At 33.5% G+C, this 19,733-nt stretch overlaps 1 long non-coding RNA gene across 2 annotated transcripts in view; it reads left to right on the top strand.

Moving 5' to 3' along the window:
- The window catches only part of LOC110743321, a 59,692-nt gene that overhangs the window by 3,717 nt on the left and 36,242 nt on the right, over positions 1-19,733 (top strand). For both annotated transcript variants that reach the window (XR_002522164.2, XR_002522163.2), the window contains exon 2: positions 12,859-12,988. This is a non-coding gene — a long non-coding RNA (uncharacterized LOC110743321). The remainder of the gene's footprint in view (positions 1-12,858; positions 12,989-19,733) is intronic.

Below are 19,733 nucleotides of genomic sequence, written 5' to 3'. Positions count from 1 at the left end.
ATTTCCATATATTAAACAGTGAAAGGCATAACAGAGGAACTTTGCCACTTTACATGAAACATTTTGTTTCTAAACGTTTGAAAAGATTGAATTGGGAGATAAAATTCAAGTTGAGATTTGGGTGGGGACACCGTCAAACCATATCAGTAACTTTATGTAAATTATTTATATTGATCATTCTTTTGTATCCAAATATATAAACACATAAGTAATATATGTTCTGTCCAGGGTTTGTGTGTGTGTGTGATATTCACTGTGAAAACCTGGTAGAGATTGAGAGGCAGAAATCCCAAGAGAGTGAGGAACCACCTATGACTGTCTCCCTGGAGTGTTTAAGTCTCAGAGTTGTCCACACTGAACCTACAGCAATTCATAAATCATGGTTCATGTTTTTCCACCTAGGCACGGGTTTCTTTGGACATTGCTGCTCTGGTATGTTATGATTATCTGTATTCACCTGTTGCTGTCTCCAATTTAGAGGACAGCTGTTTCACTTGTCACCTCACTGTTTTAGGGTCTAAGAAAACTCATTAATTTATCAATGTCTTCAGTTTTTTACTCGTTTGGACAGAATGATGACTTCCATGCTTCTTACATGCTGGACTGAAAACTGAAAACCATATGTGTTTTTTCAAATGATAACTCTTTGTGAAAATTATTTAACTAGTACGACCTACTGTCTGTGTAAATACCGCATATATTTACTTTATACAGTCTTCCTTACTCAGAATGAAAATCTAAAATATTTATGGTGCTCTACATCAATTCATCACTTCTGTCAGTAAGAGAGAAAGCGAGAAAGAGAGAGAAATAAAGACACATAGGTATACACACACACACACACACTCTCTCATAGAAATAGTTAGAAAGGTTGAGACATGGTAAATGTATCTAAAACCCAGTATATTTGACCAGTTTTTAGGAAAAAACATAAAAAAATAAACTTATAAACAATTTTTATATATACATATATATGTGCGTGTGTGTATATACATGTTTAAATTATACCTGGTTACATAATATAAATATCTAATAGATGCCACTGCATTTCTTTTTAGGGATAGAAACGGTGATCTTCCTGAAAATTGGATATATTATACCCATTGAAAATTTGACTTATAGCTCAACCTCAATTTTTTTTTAACTCCTCACACAAAATTCTACAGATAATTTTTCACCATTACCCAAAATTGAAATACCTTTCTATAATTACATAGCTTAGAAAACATTCTTTTAACTTTTATAATAACCTTCCATCACTCATTTTTCTTGCAAACTCCTACTCCAGGTCAAGATCATTTGTCATTCCTTTCTCATAATCAACTTCCACAACCATGCTTTAATTTACCTCGTTTTTAACCCTTAACACATTGTTAAAACAAGTGTATTAAACACATAGTTTAATAAACTCAATTTGTAACCTTTAACACATTGATTTATTTTGTTTGTGTGTATGATTTAACAAATATACTCTGAGACCTTAAAGGTAAAGAAACATTTTATTCATCTTCAGATTTATATGTAGGATGCAGAATCAGTGAATGTTGTTAGAAAATGACTTGAATACTGTATTTTAGTTTAAATAGCAGCTCTTCAGAGAAAAGAAGTGAATTTAATAGATTCATTAAATAAAAATTAAATTAGTTATTGTCTAGACTTCTTTATATATTCCCATCATGTTTAGTACAATGATAATCTATGATTGTTGTCATCATTTTTGTCATTTCCACAGGGATATGGTCTTTGTGAGTGAACATACAATTATATCATAGGTTCTTTTTTACAAGTTTTTCTCTGTGTTTCAAAGTTGTAGAGTTAATTGGAAAATTCTTCCCTGAGCACTAATTATACCACATTCATATACTCAATACATCAAAAATCACATTAGATTTTAATTCTTCATTTGAATGTCTATTTCTCTACTGGATTAAATTTTTTCAAAGAAAGTCAGTGTCGTTTTTTTTCTTTAGTTCTCCGAAACTACCTGGAATAATGTAATCACTCATAAAATGATTTTTAAATGAATGAAATCATGAATAAGTAAATGAATGAATATTCTTGAATTACCTCTCAAGATTTCCATTTTTGAGTCACTAAACTTACATGCTAAAGAAAATGTGGTTCCAAATTGTCACTTTAGAGAACATTATAAGACTATAGCAAAGACATTTACTATAATCAATTTATTGTCTTCTAAGTATAGACTGTTACTTATACATTTTTTATGAAAAAAAGTCTATTTTTGAGAAAATAATGTTGACTTTTAAATGTGTTATTTACCCATATAAAAATTGTAGCTTTTTATTTTATGTGTATGCAGGTATGTGCATGTTTTGAGAGAAAGAGACAGAAAAACAGATAAACAGAAATTATTATAACAGATAGAAAGACACTGAAACCAGAATTTTAAAATTCAATAAAATACAGACTGACTACCTAACTATGAAGAGAGGCAAGGGTGAAGGTTGTAACGCTGTATACAGATGACATGGGCATTTAAACAAAGGCCAAGGGGAGTTAGGAGAAAAACAACACTACCACAAATGGATGTTTTGGGGAAGGAGGAAAATGTCTCCTAAGGCAAGGAGATTGTGCATGGATTCTGGAAAGAGCATGAGGATACAGAATAATTTTTTTTCTGTGTTCACCATAGAATGGGGCTTCAGAGGACAATAGATATTCAGATGGAGATTGGAAAGTCAGGATTGAAAAGTCAGTGAGATGAAAATTTAATCCATAGAAGAATCATAGTATTTGAAAGAATACCTAATTGGAGAGTATTTTGTGAGAAGAATGATAGAGATTAATGGAATTGTGCAATCAATGAGTGTTAATGTTTCATCTGCATGAACATATGGTCAGAAAATGTTGAAGACAGATCCTATTAACAAGTCTGCAATGTCTGTTAATGGTAGCAAGTAGAATCATGATGCAGTGATTTTTATTTTCCCTGAAGGAATTTCTCCCCAGGTGGTTTGGGTAGAGTTCAAAATAGATCTTAAAATTAAACGTGTGCTGACAAAAATTGCATCATATTTTAAAGTTCTCATTTGAGTTTTTGCAGCCATTAATAACCTTTTATCAAGAACAATGTTCACACATGATGTGGTTCAAGTTTTGCTTCCATTTATCTTCCACAAAAACTATTTAGAAAAACTAGATGTTTAAGTATGACACACTTCTGCCGAAAGAAATTTATAACTACTAATGCTAACCATGTGAACATTGACAATTGCTGTATAAACATTATTTTATTATTCTTTCTATTACTGCAAGAAAGAAGCCAGTCTAAAGAAAAACTACATGCTACATTATGCTAATATGACTTTCATGAAAAAACAAAATTACAGCGATGGTAAACAGATTGAGAGTTGCCAGGGTTTAAGGGTTGAAGTGCGAGGCAGTTAAATAACTGAAAGACAGGGAATTTTTAGGATAATGTAATTATTGCGTTTGATACATAATGATAAATACGAAGCATTAAGTATTTTTAAAATACATAAAATTGTACAGCACAATGAGTATACTTTAATGTATGCAATTAAAAAAACTTTAGGTAGTCGGTGGAACCGAAATGGAATTCAAAATTTGTCAAGAGAATGTAAATGTAATATAACTGTATGAAATCAGTAGAATGAGGGATAAGGTGTTGATGTTAGTAGCTTTGAAAGTGAACAGAATCTATAAGACTAAAGGCAATGGGAGCTTTAGATAAGCACTGTATGCTAGTTGATCAAACTATTCCCTATAAGGGTAGAGATCAACAATTTTACAAACATTATACATGTATACAGGCATTGGTCAGTTTAGCAAATGGATGGCAGATGTTGGAAGCCATATTTCTTACATTTAGAATGGGAAGTTACAAATAATCAATGGGAAGTGACTAGAATGATAATCCATGTGGTAATAGATTAGAGACATCATTATAAATTCACGTTTAATTTAATATAGACATAGTTACATACAGAAATATTTATAGATGCTTGTATATATACAGACATATATATGTGTATATATATACACACACACACACACACACACACACATATATATATATATATGCTTTTGCTCTGACAGCTGAGGTCTAGAAGGAACATTACCCAAATAGCAACAAGCACACTTAGTTGCCACTTCTTTGTTTCTAATAACATTATTCAATTAAAGGAATCTGTACACTTTGGAGAAAAGCTGAATCTAGCACTGGGTTGGAAATAGGCAAGATGAGACTGGAGCATCTTGTATACCCGAAATTAGGCTCAGAAAAGGAAAAATAAAGAAAGAAAAACACCACACACACACACACACACTCTCACACACACGCACACACACACGAAGATCTCAGTATGTCAAAAGAACACGGGTACCTAACAAATGAACTCCAAATGAGCAAAGTTGGAACAATTTAAACAGCAAGATAATTATACATTGAATTATAGTCATAAAATAAAATAAATATATTTGAGTGTATCATGATGTAAATAAATGAATTAATACATAAATAAATGGGACAGGACAGACTAATCTATTATACAGAAGAATTCCAATAATTTATCTACCATTAGTGGGTAAAGCATAACTTCCTACTCTTTAAGTGTGGGCTGCACATAAAAGCTCCTTTCTAAAGGATACAGTACAAAAGAGAAAGAAAGAGTAGAATTACAGCGGAGAAACTTACAAACACTGCCTCAAGTCAGATAATCAACGTTAACATGAATAATTCTTAGTCATGTTGATAGGGCGTAACCCTGATATGATGTAATGACAATGGCACTTTACTTCTGTTGTCCTCCTCCTCTAAACATATTTCTCCAGTCCAATCATCAGAAAAGTACCAGACAAATGTCACTTGAGGTATGTATTAGATAATATCTGATCAGTAATTCTCAAAACTGTCAGGGTCATCAAAAATAAGAAAAGTCTAAGAGGTTATGACAACCACAAAAAGCCTAAGGAGGCATGACTACTAAATGTAAGGTGGTATCCTAGTGAGATCTCACTTAAAAAGTGCATTAAATAAAAGTGGAAAATTTGAATAAAATATAGACTTTTGGTCTGGGAGTGGTGGCTCACGCCTGTAATCCCAGCACTTTGGGAGGCCTAGGTGGGTGGATCATGAGGTCAGAAGTTCAAGACCTGTCTGGCCAACATAGTAAAACCCCATCTCTACTAAAAATACAGAAAATTAGCTGAGTGTGGTGGTGTGCACCTGTAATCTCAGCTACTCAGGAGGCTGAGGCAGGAGAATCGCGTGAACCTGAAGTTCACGGAGGTTGCAGTGAGCCAAGATCATGCTATTGCACTCTAGCTCTGGTGATAGTGTGAGACTCCATCACAAACAAACAAACAAACAAAATATATAGACTTTTTGTCAATAATGATGTATCAATAGTGGTTTATAAATTGTGACAAATGGATTTATCTTTTGTAAGATGTTAATAGTAGGGGTGTGTTAGTAGATGTTAATAACACTGGAGTAAAATATACCAGAGCTCTCTGTAGGCTCTTCACCATAATTCTATAAATCTAAAATTGTTTTAAAATTAAAAAAATTAAATTAATTATTATCCTTCCTTACAGCATACACAAAATTAATTCTTGATGTTTTTTAGATGTAAATGGGAAAGTTAAAACACTGTTGTATTTAGAAGTGTGTATTTAGAAGTAAATATAAGAAAATATTTTCACAAACTTTCAGTAAGAAAAGACTTAGTAAACTATGATAAAACAGGAAGCACTAACCATGAACGAAAAACACTGATAAATTATAGTATACTACAATTCTGTTAATCAAAAGAAAAGATTAAGAGAATAAACAGGCAAGCCACAGAGTGTGAGAAGGAAATGTAAACAGGCTATATAAATAACTTTCAAAAATTAATAAGAAAAAGATACATGACTCAATAGAAAAATGAGGAGAAACTGATAGGTACATCCCACTTGAGAGTCCTCAAATGGCAAATAAGCATGTGAAAATGTATTCCTTACTGTGGAATGCAAATTAAGATAAAAATAAAATACCTTTGTAACCAACTAGAATGGTCAAAGTGAAAAAAGATGAATAATACCTAATATTAGAGAGAATATGGGACATTTGGAATTCTCATACATAAATGGTTGGAGAAATAAATGACATGCACACTTTAGAAAACCACTTGGCAGTAACAATCAAAGATGAAAATGTCCACACTATATGAAACAAAATTATTTTCATTTTATATGTAATAGAAATGTACAGCTATTAGCATAAAAAGTCATGACAAGGTATTCATAGCAGAAGTATTCCAATGCACAAAAAATTAAGTATCTAATGATCTAAAATGGATAAATGCACTCTGGTATATGCATACAATTCAATATTATACAGCAATAAAAATGAGCAAATTTTTGCTATATGCAGCTACATAGGTCAAACTCACACAAAAAAATGTTGAAAGAAAGAAGCCAGACATAAAAGAATAAGATTTTTATGAATCTAATAGAGGAAAAAGTTACCAGAGGGGTTAGAAAGGGTACTTATTGTGCCATTTATACATTGTTCTCTTTCTAAGTGCTGGTTAGGGGCTTTAATCGTATGTGAAATTCATTGAGATATACCTCCACACAATTTATGGTCTACGAAGACATTAAATATTAATTATATGGTATTTAGAACAGAATAATATTAAAAATACTATACAGTACTTCACAAAAACTTAAGAGTTTTGAGCATAAGCATTTAAAAGAAAATAAAGATCAGATATATATGAGTTGTTTTCAAACAATATGAGAAAATATTAACATAATAGCTAAATAAAATGTAAGGAAAAACTTTAAATAGGGATGCATACAGTTCTTCAACTCTAATTTTTTTCCTCAGTGAACATATTAGTCTATTTTATATTGGTTTCCTATCTGGTGTAACAAATTTCCACTAAGTTAGTTGCTTAATATAACACAAATTTATTGTTTTAAATTTCTGGAAGCCAGGCGTTTTAAATGGGTTTTGCTAGGCTTGAAGGTGTCAAGACATATTCCTTCTGGATGCTCTAGGGAGAATCGATTCTCTAGTCTTCGGCTTCTGGAAGCCACCATTTCTTGCCACAGGGCATCTTCCTTCATCTTTAAAGCCAGAAGTTTATCATCTTCTCATCTCTCTCCAACTCTGACCCTTATGAGGATTCTTGTGATTACACTGAGCCCACTCAGATTATCCAGGGTAATCTCATTTCAGGATATTTAACTCAATCATATTTTCGGATCCTTTTTGTCTATCTTGTAAGGTATCATATTCACAAGTCTCCTGGATTAGGATGTGGACATCTTTGGACAACCATTATTCTGCTTACCAAGGTGAATAAAAGATATAAATCAAATAAGCAAACTATTGAAATGAAATGAAGCAAATAAATTAATTTATGTCATTATAGTATGTTTTCAAATATTTGTAATGTTGTAATAATTATTAGATAAATTAAACACTGGACTCTGTTTAGTGTTAGACTGGAATTCTTCCTGGATTTCTTCTGTTCCTGCTTGGTCTGGGCCTCTGAGCAAAAAGAATGGCAAGAATATTTGTATTACAGACAACCTTGGAAACTAAAGATAGTCTCTCCTTTTAGGTAGAGGCCCCCGAGAATAATTTGGAAATGTAAGCTTTCTTCTCTTCCTGGAAACACCTGCTTGTTTTCTGGGGCAATAATTCTAGCAATTGGGGAGTGAAGAAACAATGTAAGTTGTGAGTTAACATCTCAAATCCTTAATGGTTTAGAATTTAACATTTAAATATTCATCATTAGTCCTTGATATTATCTCTATTGTGTTTTCCTATCATGCAATAAAAATAGATAAGGATCCTCCTTCAGAAAGTTATTCTGGAGAATTGTTATGTAAAAATATTTTATACATTTTTACACTTGAGATGTTATTCCAAGGCCATGAACTCCCCACATTTTTATTATAAATAAACTTTTATTGATTATACAAAGGTAGAATGCTCAGTGAGATTTTTAATTTGGGATACAGCAGTTCAGTAATCTTCTCCCTAAGCAGATACTTACATCTTAGAATTAATTTAGACGTGCTTGAGACATTATATCTTCTAAAACAAAAAAAAGAAACTGTATTGTGACTTCAATAATAAATAAATATGAATTAAATATTCTTCTCCTCAACCCCAAACGTGGCCAATTTTATAATGCAATTCTACCATTTTTATTTTTCAGTTCTCTGTAAGTGTATCAATATCTAGCTAGACATCACATCTATCAATCTAATATATCTATACCTACATATCTGTTTCTAATAGAAGTTTAACTATTTCTTTTCCAAAATTATCATTACTTTTATTTTCGATAATATATTTTGAAATGTCAAGTAAAATTAGAAAGTGATATATTAATTTTTGAAAAAATGAATTACAAAATAATTTTAATATACACTTATAACTATTTCTTACATTACCAATTTTTTTCTCCCTCTATTACTACTTGACTTATTCAAAACTTTATAACATTTCTCCTAATGCACGGCAACAGTTTCTATCTGGCATCCCTGCTTCCAGTCTTAATTCATTAAATTCACTACTCATTTAGCTATCAGAATTGTCTCAGGTTTTCAATTTTTAAATTTTCAATTATTAAAATAAATTTTATTGTGTACATTTGAGTTTTACAACATGATGTTATGGAATCCATATTGATTGTAAAATGGTTACTATATTGAAGCAGATTAACATCTATCATCTCATAGTTTCTTTATTGGTGATGAGAGTGTCTAAAATCTACTTATCAAAAAAAAAAAAAATACTACCATATAAGTTTATTAGCATTAGTACTCATCTTATACATTAGTTATCTATGCTTGCACTTTCTACATATCTGCTATTTTGTATCCTTTGGCCATGTACTCCCATTTTTCTCATTCTTAGCCTTCCCCACAGTGATGAGCACCATTTCATTTTCAGATAAATATTAATAAGATAATTTGCATAGTTTATTTAAAACTATAATTTTTTCAAACAAATATCCCATTTATCGTTATAACAAAATGAGTACCATTTAGGAAAAAAAATTATTAAAATAATAAAATGTGATGCTTTACATTATACTGACTTCAAATTAAATCATTTAAATTAGTATCTGTTTCATATCAAGTAGAAAAATCCTGTATGAAAACCAGAGAAAAAACACAGGAAAGCCAGTATGCTATTACTAGGGATTCTAAACATATCATGCTAAGTGAAGAAAATTTTAAATAACATGAGATTTCTAAATGATATAATAGCAATATTTTATAGTATAGTATAATTTATATATATTTTCTGTATTAAAATGACCATTTATTTAGCAATTTAATATTCTATATAAGAAAATAGTATATTTTTTTCTGAAAAAATAAGCCATTTACTTCTTCAGGTTAGTGTTATAAATGACTTTTTTCTCAATAATTAAAATAGATGAATGTATTTTTAATACAAATAATGTGCCTGCATCAGCCTCTAGTTTAATTGCTAACTTTATAATGCACAATCATTATGTGACTGAAAATTTTCTGCTTCATACATGTTTATGAATGAAGTAATCATATTCACATATATGCAGATTTGAATCAGAGTTATTGTAACAATTTTTAAAAATGAAATTGATTAACTCCTCTTTTCATATTGCCAGTCTTTCTTACATCTGTGCAAAAAAAAAAAAAAATGAATTGGTGTCATAAATCTAGAGGCAGCCAAAAATACAAGCCCACATATAACATCCTACTTATGCAAATAGTGCATCTGCTGCTATATGAGCAGGCCAAAGAATATTTCCAACTAGACTCATACACCCACAATACTGTGAGAATTAAATCAATCAAAACCACATTCTACTAGAAATATATATTTAAAAACTTAAAATATTCATGCAATATAATTATGTACAACCTGCTTATGAAGTTGTTTTAATTACTTAGCACACATGAATGCCAACTTCTATTTGACCTTTCAATAGCCGATTGTCTGAAAAAAAACCTTTCCCCAAAAAAGCCTATCAGCAGAATTTTGTTTTTTGAAAATGTTTTAACATATTAAATATCTTACTACATTAAAACCTTTCCATATTTAACTCCCCAAATTGTAAATTAAATCCAGTAATAAAATATGAGCTTTTTCTTATATTTAAATATTTTATACTATACATTTATCTTTTTTGTACATAAGAAAATCTTGGTTATAAATGTACCATGTTTTATTTTAATTTTTATAAACAACGTTATAAGCAATATTTAAGGTATAAATATAAATAGGGCTTCATTGTTTTAAAAATTTATTTTACATGTTATCACAACCACAATAGGAAGAAAAAAATTAACTTTTTAATTTTTTTTAAATCATGTGGTAAAAGAGAAACACTCATTCAGTAAATGATGTAGTCTAAATTCAAAGTTTTCTGAATTCAGCAGCAAGGGTTTAAACTATGCTGTATGAAGCCTCTACATACATTTCTTCTATAATCAGTGTTTGCAAATTTGCTTATGTGCTTCCTTAATAACAGCAAACTGATTACTGTCTTCCAAAATAAGTAATACATTATTCATAGGGTAATCAAATTCTAGTGCTTACTTGGCCATGAACACAGTTCAGTAGCAAACCATAATAATAATCACAAAATTATATAATTTATAAAATTCCATTGATGCCGATTTTCTGTCTTTCTTTCTTTTTTTTTTTTTTTTTTTTTTTTTTTTTGAGACAGAGTCTCTCTCTGTGGCCCAGGCTGGAGTGTAGTGGCGCGAGCTCGGCTCATTGCAAGCTGTGCCTCCCGGATTCATGCCATTCTCCTGCCTCGGCCTCCCATGTAGCGAGTAGCTGGTACTACATACGTGCGCCACCACACCCGGCTAATTTTTTGTAGTTTTTGTAGAGACGGGGTTTCGCCATATTGGCCAGGCTGATCTAGAACTCCTGACCTCAGGTAATCCATCCGTCTCGGCCTCTCAAATTTCTGAGATTACAGGTGTGAGCCACCGCACCTGGCCCTGACTTTCTTTTAGAAACTTATTTATATTTCTCTATACATAGTTATAAGATTGTTTACTATGACTGTTCTTAACCTAAGAGCATAACATTTTGATATCAATAACTGTGACAAGAGGTTCAGCAGAAAATGCTGTAAGGGTAAGGCAGTGGAAGTAGGTATACTTTGAAAAATGTACAAAGAGCAGAGAGAAGGGTACTTTGCCCCTCCACTCCGAACTAGGATATATTTCCATGCATTGTTTCCAACAGTTAAAATTACTTCTCTAAAATAAACTGCAAATAAACAGCAAATAGGTGCCAAAATGCTGAATATTTTTCTGAGGTTTATAATTTTTATATTTAAATGTTATGTACCTATTTTTTATGTAGCTAATGCTTTTCAGGGTTCAAAATTCAAAAGTTACACTATGGTATATTGTAGAAAACCCTCTTCCCAGTTCCTTCACACAGCTATCTTACTGTACCCAAAGGCAAACAATTTTATTAAGTTTTTTAAATGAAATAGAATTCTGGAGATATACATATCCAAGTGAGTGCATTTATCTCTATTCCTTCTTTTTATTATACAAATGGCATAATATAGTTCAACATTGGGAATATTTTTCATTTTTATAAATTGGTATCTTATAAATCAATTGGAATGAATATATAAATACATTCATCATCACTATTGCTTATTTATACAGATCCATAGGAGCTGTATGTGTGATATATGATGTCCAATAGCTTCATTTTCAGTTCATGCAAAAGCTAGTTGCAAAAGCCAGAAACTACAGATGATGTATTCATCTGAGTCAAAATCATCTCTTAACTACGCTATTCAAATAGACTCTTATTTTTTCTCCATCTTTGCTCCTAAGAAAATGTGCATTCCTAGTCAGTCATTTAGAATTCTAAAACAATCGTGTCGCTTCTGTGCTTCAAGTCATAGCATGGTTTCTCATTTTTTCTGCGTACAGCTTCCATCTTATCACCTATTGTTTTTGTCCTCTCTTTCCAACCTGCAGCCACAAAGGCTGTATTTATACTTAGTTCCTATGTATGTCGTGTTCTGTTTTAGATGCTTGGGTCACCGAAGAACATACACACAAAAACGGCTCTACTTTTAATGATGCATATATTCATATGGAGAAAGACAAAAATAATCTAATATAAATATAATTTGTCAGATGATAAGTGCTAAGAATGAGAATAAAGAGAGTAAGAGATGTATTGTTCACAGGTTGTCAAAGGAAATTCATGTAGACTCTGAGGCTGAGCATTCCAGGCTGAAAACAAAGCAGAACAAAGGTTCTGAGACAGAAACATGTTTTGTTTAATAAAGAACTAAAGCCCATGAAATTTAGAAAGAGACTGTGGGTTGGTGTGGGGACAAAGATGAAAGTAGGGAGCATATTAGGATGCTACTGATGAAAAAAAAAAAAAAAAAACTGGTGGAAACAGTGGTATCATGGATGCACACAAGCAGTGAAATGAATGAAATATGGTTGTGTTTGTTGATGGTTGCATTTGCTAACATGGGAGGTGTAAAAAAATGGTAGCGTAAAGATGACCTGAAGATTCTGAACTTTAGCACATTTAACTTCCAGCAATTAAAGCAACATAGAAAGAGTATACTTTTAGGTTTTAGTTTTATTTTTCAAGGCGGAGTAGTGCAGAAGCAGAGTTCAGTATAAGATGGCTATCATTAATTATTTAAATAGAGTCAAAAAAGTTAAATACATGAGTAGAAATTTGATGGAGAGATCTGAGCTGTAATTATGATTTTGGAAATCCTCAGAATAGAGATGGTATTTAATGACACGGGGCTGGATGTTTCTGTTTTGTGCTTAATACTGGTGTTGGCCTTTTTCCAGGGTCTATTTCTTCCTCTTAAAGTGTACCTTCCCTAGAGCTTCAACCTAATGCCTGAAGTCCTCAGTGAGGTCCCTCCACTCTTCCTGTCTAAGCTGAAACTTCAACATCTTCAGGAGTGTGTGACACCTGGTATGTCTGTTCAGTTCTGAGCTCTGTAGCGACTCCACTGTTGTGCTTTGGAAAACTTGTCATGTGCACATGAATAATTTAATCTTAGAGTATTAAATTATTGACTTTAATACTGCATGTTTAACTAAGATAATTAACATCAGAATATCATCTAAGATTTGTCTTGTTAAAAATCAAGTTTTACCAGAACCTTAATATGAATTATAAAATTAATGATTTTATTGGGACAGTTTTAGAGATCTGATACTTATTTGTAATTTGCAAATATTCTAAGATGTTGGTCATTGGAGAACATACGTGAATAAGTGCATGTGGTAGTTAGGAGAGTGGAAATGAATACAAAATATTAATGGATTGTTGCAGAATATTCTGACCTTACTGAATGAACACACAATACATATGTGCACACATTCATAGAATCAGAAACTAATGAAAAGACTGAATGTAAAACAAAGACCATGAGAGACCCATGTTCTTAAATTCTATTAGTACTAAAACTTTCAATTAACATTGTAGAAACGTATATATCGGAGAATTATGAATAAATGCAGTCCTTGACATATACACAATCTGAGTTGATCGAAGGACACTGGCAGAAACATTAAAAAACTAATTGTGTGAGATATTTCACTGCAATTTTATAAGGTTTTTCAGTATAGTAGCTTTGTTTTCCTACTCATTACAGGATCCAGGGCCTTCTGTTTTTAAAATAATACCTTGCACATAATGGGAGATCTTTACATAAAGCTTAAATAAATTAAGGAAGAATTAATTAGCAAGTCCATTCCTGCTATATGTCATTTAAGCATTTTTTTTATTCATCAAAACATACTACTTCAAGCTAATACTACATTAAATAGTTTATGTTAATGAACCCATGGGATATTACTTAATTCCTGAAATTTAGCTCTGCAAAAAATAATTGATTTATACATTATACAAGGTAATATTCTGGTTCATTCTCTGGAACAAATTGCAACTTAATTGAAAGTAGTATGAATGCTAATAAGTATAATTCAAGTGAAAAGCCTTAAATTCCATAAGAATTAAGAACCTTTGGTAATTAATAAACCACACCTTTGGTATTTAAAAGTGAAAAGATGTATTCCTTTAAGAAAAAATAATAAAGTTGTCAAGATGAGGAAGAATTAAACATAAGTAATATTTGGCCCTAATAGATTAGTGATGATAACAGAAGGTAATGTCAGAGAAGAAAACAGAAGAGTATGGGGTGTTTGCAGGGAGTATTTTGTAATCAACCTGGCGTTCTAATGACAGTGACTATGACTTAGCAGCTTTACTTTGCCCTAATGTGAGTGGCTTATTAGAAGAGGCTTGAGTCAGAGGTGGGATACTAGTGAGCAAGCTACTGTTAGAGGTAATGAGGCAAGAAACAGGATTTTAACATTAGAGATCTTGTTAATACAAACTAATGAAAAATTTTCAGTCACATAAAATGTAAATCTCTCCAACTTTTAAATTTGTAAATGGCAGAGAAGGAGAAGCTGTTGAAGATCTTGATGCTTTGAAACTGTATGAGAGGTGTTGTTAGCAAGAGAACTAGCTAGGAGAAAAAAGAAAATATATTTTGATGGTAGCTGTTGGATTTAGTTCTGGTTTAAAGTATTTAAACATGAATCTGATCCTGGATTTCAAATGGATCTTTACTGAAAATGTCAAGTGATATACAGATGCATAAGATTGAACACTACAGCATATTCCTTCAATAATTTGATTTACTCACCCTTATTTAAAGAATTGAATCTTTGTGTTCTCAAGCCTCCTTTTCACCAATTAATTTGACTCAGGACAAAAGGTGGTGTTTGATATTTTCAACTTTAAAATAAGTCAATTTTCCTGCATGTTTAAATATTCTGTTATCTTGGATTCTAATGAAGGACCTATAGCTACATATTTAATATTTGATAAATTTATACAGATGTAACACATTATTGAAATTAGATTGTATAAACCAAACAAGAAAATAGACTGAAAATATTGCCTCAAAAAGAACAATTCTTGCTATGCTTTATTTTATATTTATATTTTATTCATGTAAGCTGTTTTCTATCCTGGAAATATCATCCTCCTACTCTCCACCTTCTTTTCACCCTTCACTCTTGTCTTTCAATGCTCAGCTAAAATTAAACTCCTCAAACAGGCTTTCAAAGCTCAGTGTAGAATCGTCTGTTATTTCTTCTTCCTCAGTATTAACTTTTATATATTATGTCTTGTTATATGGATAAATATTTATTTCCTAAATCATCAGTACACTGTAAACTCCATGAAGTTAGAAATGTAAATCAACACCTAATTTGGCACTTATTCATAATGAGAATTTAACATATTTTTGCATCAATAAATGAATATAAGTTAACAAATCAGTAAAATACACATTTCACACACTGGCAAATGATTTATTGATCACATACCGATTCTAACACTGGAGCATCTTATTTCAAAGAATATGAAGCATTTGGGGTAAATGTTCACAAATCTGTTAGTATATTTTAATTCTTATTTTATAGGTCAGTTTTATTTTTCATAAATATACAAAACTCAAAATCTGAATACTCCATTTGCAAGCTGCTCTTATCTAATAACCTTCCCTTCATTTCCTTTTTACATCTTTTACCTTAACCATTAATTTCGCTATTTTTAACTGGCACAGCCATATTTTGCATCATTCTAGTCTATGCCTATCACATGGAAAAGCAGAAGTGTTATCTGTGACTATTTGGATTTTATAATTAATTTGAGCTATTTGAAGTGTGATTTGTTCATGGAGTCATTGGAAAGGCATAATATTATTAAAAGCCAGATGGTGGCACATTTCTCATGCTTAACAGGCACAAAACCATTTCCTAGTGGAAACATTTTAAAAATGGTTTTGGTTCCCCTGTACGATTATCAATTCAAGTAATCTCACTTACTTTTTTTTTTTCTTACTTTACATGGGGCAAGTATATTGATATCTGATTCTCCATTTGAAAAAATTGGGAAAACACTGATCTTTCTGGCTAGTAGACTTTACTTATTAAACATACCTTCAATATCTTAATGGGAAACTGAAAGATATCTCAATTGTATTGCTTGAAAACCAGCAATGCCAAGTTATATTTCTCAATAAATAAAATTATCTCTTATTTTACTTTGGCCATTTATTATTTTACTTCATTACAATACACTTTTTAAAAATGTATTGTTGTCATGAACAAAAAAAATCCAATGTTCTAAATCGCTATCAAATGAAATTTTAATATTAGCTTACTTCAAAGAGTGCACTAATTTGGCTAAATCATAGAAATGTCTCTTTTTAACAAACTATACCACATTGGGGAAAACATGATTTTTAAAACATTATTATGAGTGTTGTAGATATGGCCTGAGAGAAAGGCTATTTCTTCAAGAAAAAAAATAAAAAAATACTACTCAGCATTAAAAAAGGAGTAAACTATCCTTTCAAACTACAATTGTGATAAATCTCAAATTAATTATACTAGATGAAAGAAGCCAGGCAATCGAGAGGACATAGTGCATGAAATCATTTATATAAAACTGTAGGAAATGCAAACTACTCTATATTATGGAAGAAAACACATCAGTGGTTACATGGGAAGGAGAGCTTTGGGAGGGAAAGAGGAATTTAAATAGGTCTTGTTGAAGAACTAGACATGTTCACTATTTTAATTGTGCTGATGGAATCATGAGTATATCCACATGCCAAAATTTATCAAATTCTACACTTGAAATAGGTACAGATTTATTATATTTCAACAATAACAATAGAGCTATTGAAATAATAGATTGAAAAGTACCACTATTAATCAATAAACAAATGTTTGCTGAAGAGTAAGTTTACATCTCTGTGAACACTGATTGAAGAATCAAAGAGGAAAAAAATGAGGAGAAAGGTAAGATAAAAGTGGAAATTATTACCATCTTTTGTGTGTCAAACAGTTTTGAAGCACTTTAGAAGCATTATGTTATTTAATGTTTATATCAAAATATTAACAAAATAGAAGCTTAACTGACAATAAGCGGAATAGTTGAAGTTCATGGTCAAGCATCCCTGAAAAAGCTTGATTCATTCATACCTATTTATATTTTCAATTTTAAATATTTGAGAAAAGAATAACAGTTCAAAAGGGAGGCAGAACAAATGACTGAATAAGAGTTTGTCCCCACACGAACATCAAACCGAACAACTATCCATACAAAAAAAGTACCTTCATAAGAATCATAATTAAGTGCCTGAACACAGCATCTAGTTCTAACTTCAAATCACTGAAAGAGGCAGTGACAAGAATAGAAAAGACAGTCTTGAATTGCCGACTCCACCCATTCCCTATCCCATAGCAGTAGCCACTTGGTGCTCAGAGATAATCTATGCACTTAGGGAGAGAGAGAGCACAGAGAATGCGGAACTTTGCATTGGAAATCAGCGCTCCCTATCACAGCAGAAAGCTGCACTGAGCAGAACTTACTCAACACCTACAGAGGAAGCATTTTTAGACCAGCTGTAGCCAGAGGAGAATCACCCATCCTAGCAGTTGGAACCTGAGGGCCGTCAATCCGCACCACCACGAGCCAAAGTGTTATAAGTTTCATTTTTTTTTTATTTTTTTTTTTTTGAGACGGAGTCTCGCGCTGTGTCACCCAGGCTGGAGTGCAGTGGCGCGATCTCGGCTCACTGCAAGCTCCGCCTCCCAGGTTCACGCCATTCTCCTGCCTCAGCCTCCGAGTAGCTGGGACTACAGGCGCCCGCCACCACGCCCGGCTAGTTTTTTGTATTTTTAGTAGAGACGGGGTTTCACCATGTTAGCCAGGATGGTCTCGATCTCCTGACCTCATGATCCACCCGCCTCGGCCTCCCAAAGTGCTGGGATTACAGGCTTGAGCCACCGCGCCCGGCCAGTGTTATAAGTTTCTAAATAAACTTGAAAGGCAATCTAGGCGACAAGGACTGCAATTCCTGGTCAAGTTCTGGTGCCGTGCTGAGCTCAAAGCCAGTGTATTTGAGGGGATGTGCGACCTAATGAGACATCAGCCATGGTGGTCAAGGGAGTCCTTGTGTCACCACTCCCCTAAAGCCAGGGAGTGCAGCTCAAAGCTTTGGGAGCGACTCCTTCCTTCTGCTTGAAGAGAGGAGATGAAAGAGTAAAGAGGACTTTGTCTTGAAATTTAGACACCAGGTCAGCCACAGTAGGATAGAGCAACAGGAAAAGTCCTGAGACCCTTGTTGCAGGTTCTAGCTTCAGGATGACATTTCTAACCACACCGTGGGTGGGAAATCCAGGCAGGATTCATCACCTGCTAACTAAAGAGCTCTTGGGCCCTGAATAGCCAGCATTGGTAGTCAGGCAGTACTAATCATGGGCCTTTGGTAGGACTCAAACATGTGCTGACTTTGAGTGTGACCCAGGACATTCCCAGCTGTGGTAACTACTGGAAGGGACTCCTGATTGAGAAAAGGAGAGGGAAGAGTAAAGGGAACTTTGTCTCATAGCTTAGCTACCAGCTTTGCCACAATGGGGTAGAGCACTAAGTGGGCACTTGGGGTCCCCAATTCCAGACCTTGCCATTTGGATAGCATTTCTGGACATGCTGTGAACCAAAGGTGAATTCACTCCCCTGAAGGGAGAGTCGCAGACCTGGGAGCATTCACCACAAGCTGAAGAAAGAGTCCCTGGGCCTTAAGTGAACATCAGTGGTAGCCCGGCAGTACTTGCAGTGAGCTTGGGGCAGTGGTGGCCATGGTAGGGACTTTGCTACTTGTGGAAAGGGAGGAATTAGTGAGAAGACTTTCTCTTGTGTCTTGGGTGCTAGCTCAGCTGTAGTAGAACGGAGCAAAGGGTAGATCCATATGGTTTTGGAGGCTAGGCCATGGCTCCCCAGTGGCATCTCTGGACCCACACAGAGCCAGGGGGAGCTCACCGCCCTAAAGGGAAGTGGAAAAGCCTTGCTGGCTTTGCCACCTGCTGACTGTAGAGAGCTAGGTCCCTGAACAAACATAGGCAGTAGCCAGACAGTGGTTTCCATGGACCTTAGGTGAGACCCAGTACCATGCTGGCTTAAGCTCTGATCCAGAACTGTTCCAATGGTGGTGGCCACAGGCATGTTGTGTCACCCCTCTTCCAGGTCCAGGCAGTTTAGCACAAAGAGAGACTACCCATTTGTATGGGAGAAAGTAAGGGAAGGGAATCAGAGTCTCTGTCTTGCAATCATAAGAGCTAAGGGCATACCTCTACAAGTCTAAAAGAGACACATCATTACTGGACTTGGAGTGCCCCTAATTCCCATACGGCTGCAGTGACCAAAAACTAATATAACAACACTCAAGTCCCCTCCTCCCCCCCTCTTTTTTTTGAGATGAAGTCTTGCCTTACTCTGTCACCCAGACTGTAGTGCAGTGGCGCAATCTCTGCTCATTGTAATCTCTACCTCCCAGGTTCAAGCAATTCTCCTTCCTCAGCCTCCTGGGTAGCTGGAACTACAGACATACACCACAACACCTGGCTAATTTTTGCATTTTTAGTAGAGACGGGGTTTTGCCATGTTGGTTATGCTGGTCTTGAAATCCTGACCTAAAATTATCTGCCTCCCTCGACCTCCTAAAGTGCTGGGATTACAGGCATGAGCCACTGCACTCAGCCTCAAATATCTTTGAATACCTGGAAAACCTTCCAAAGAAGGATGGTTATAGATTATTCAATTCTTCAATTGAATATGCCCACATCTAATA

This window comes from Papio anubis, chromosome 3 (genome assembly GCF_008728515.1).
Source record: "Papio anubis isolate 15944 chromosome 3, Panubis1.0, whole genome shotgun sequence".
NCBI lineage: Eukaryota > Metazoa > Chordata > Mammalia > Primates > Cercopithecidae > Papio > Papio anubis.
The sequence above is the reverse complement of the archived record's forward strand: the minus strand, read 5'-3'. Positions and strand labels throughout refer to the sequence as shown.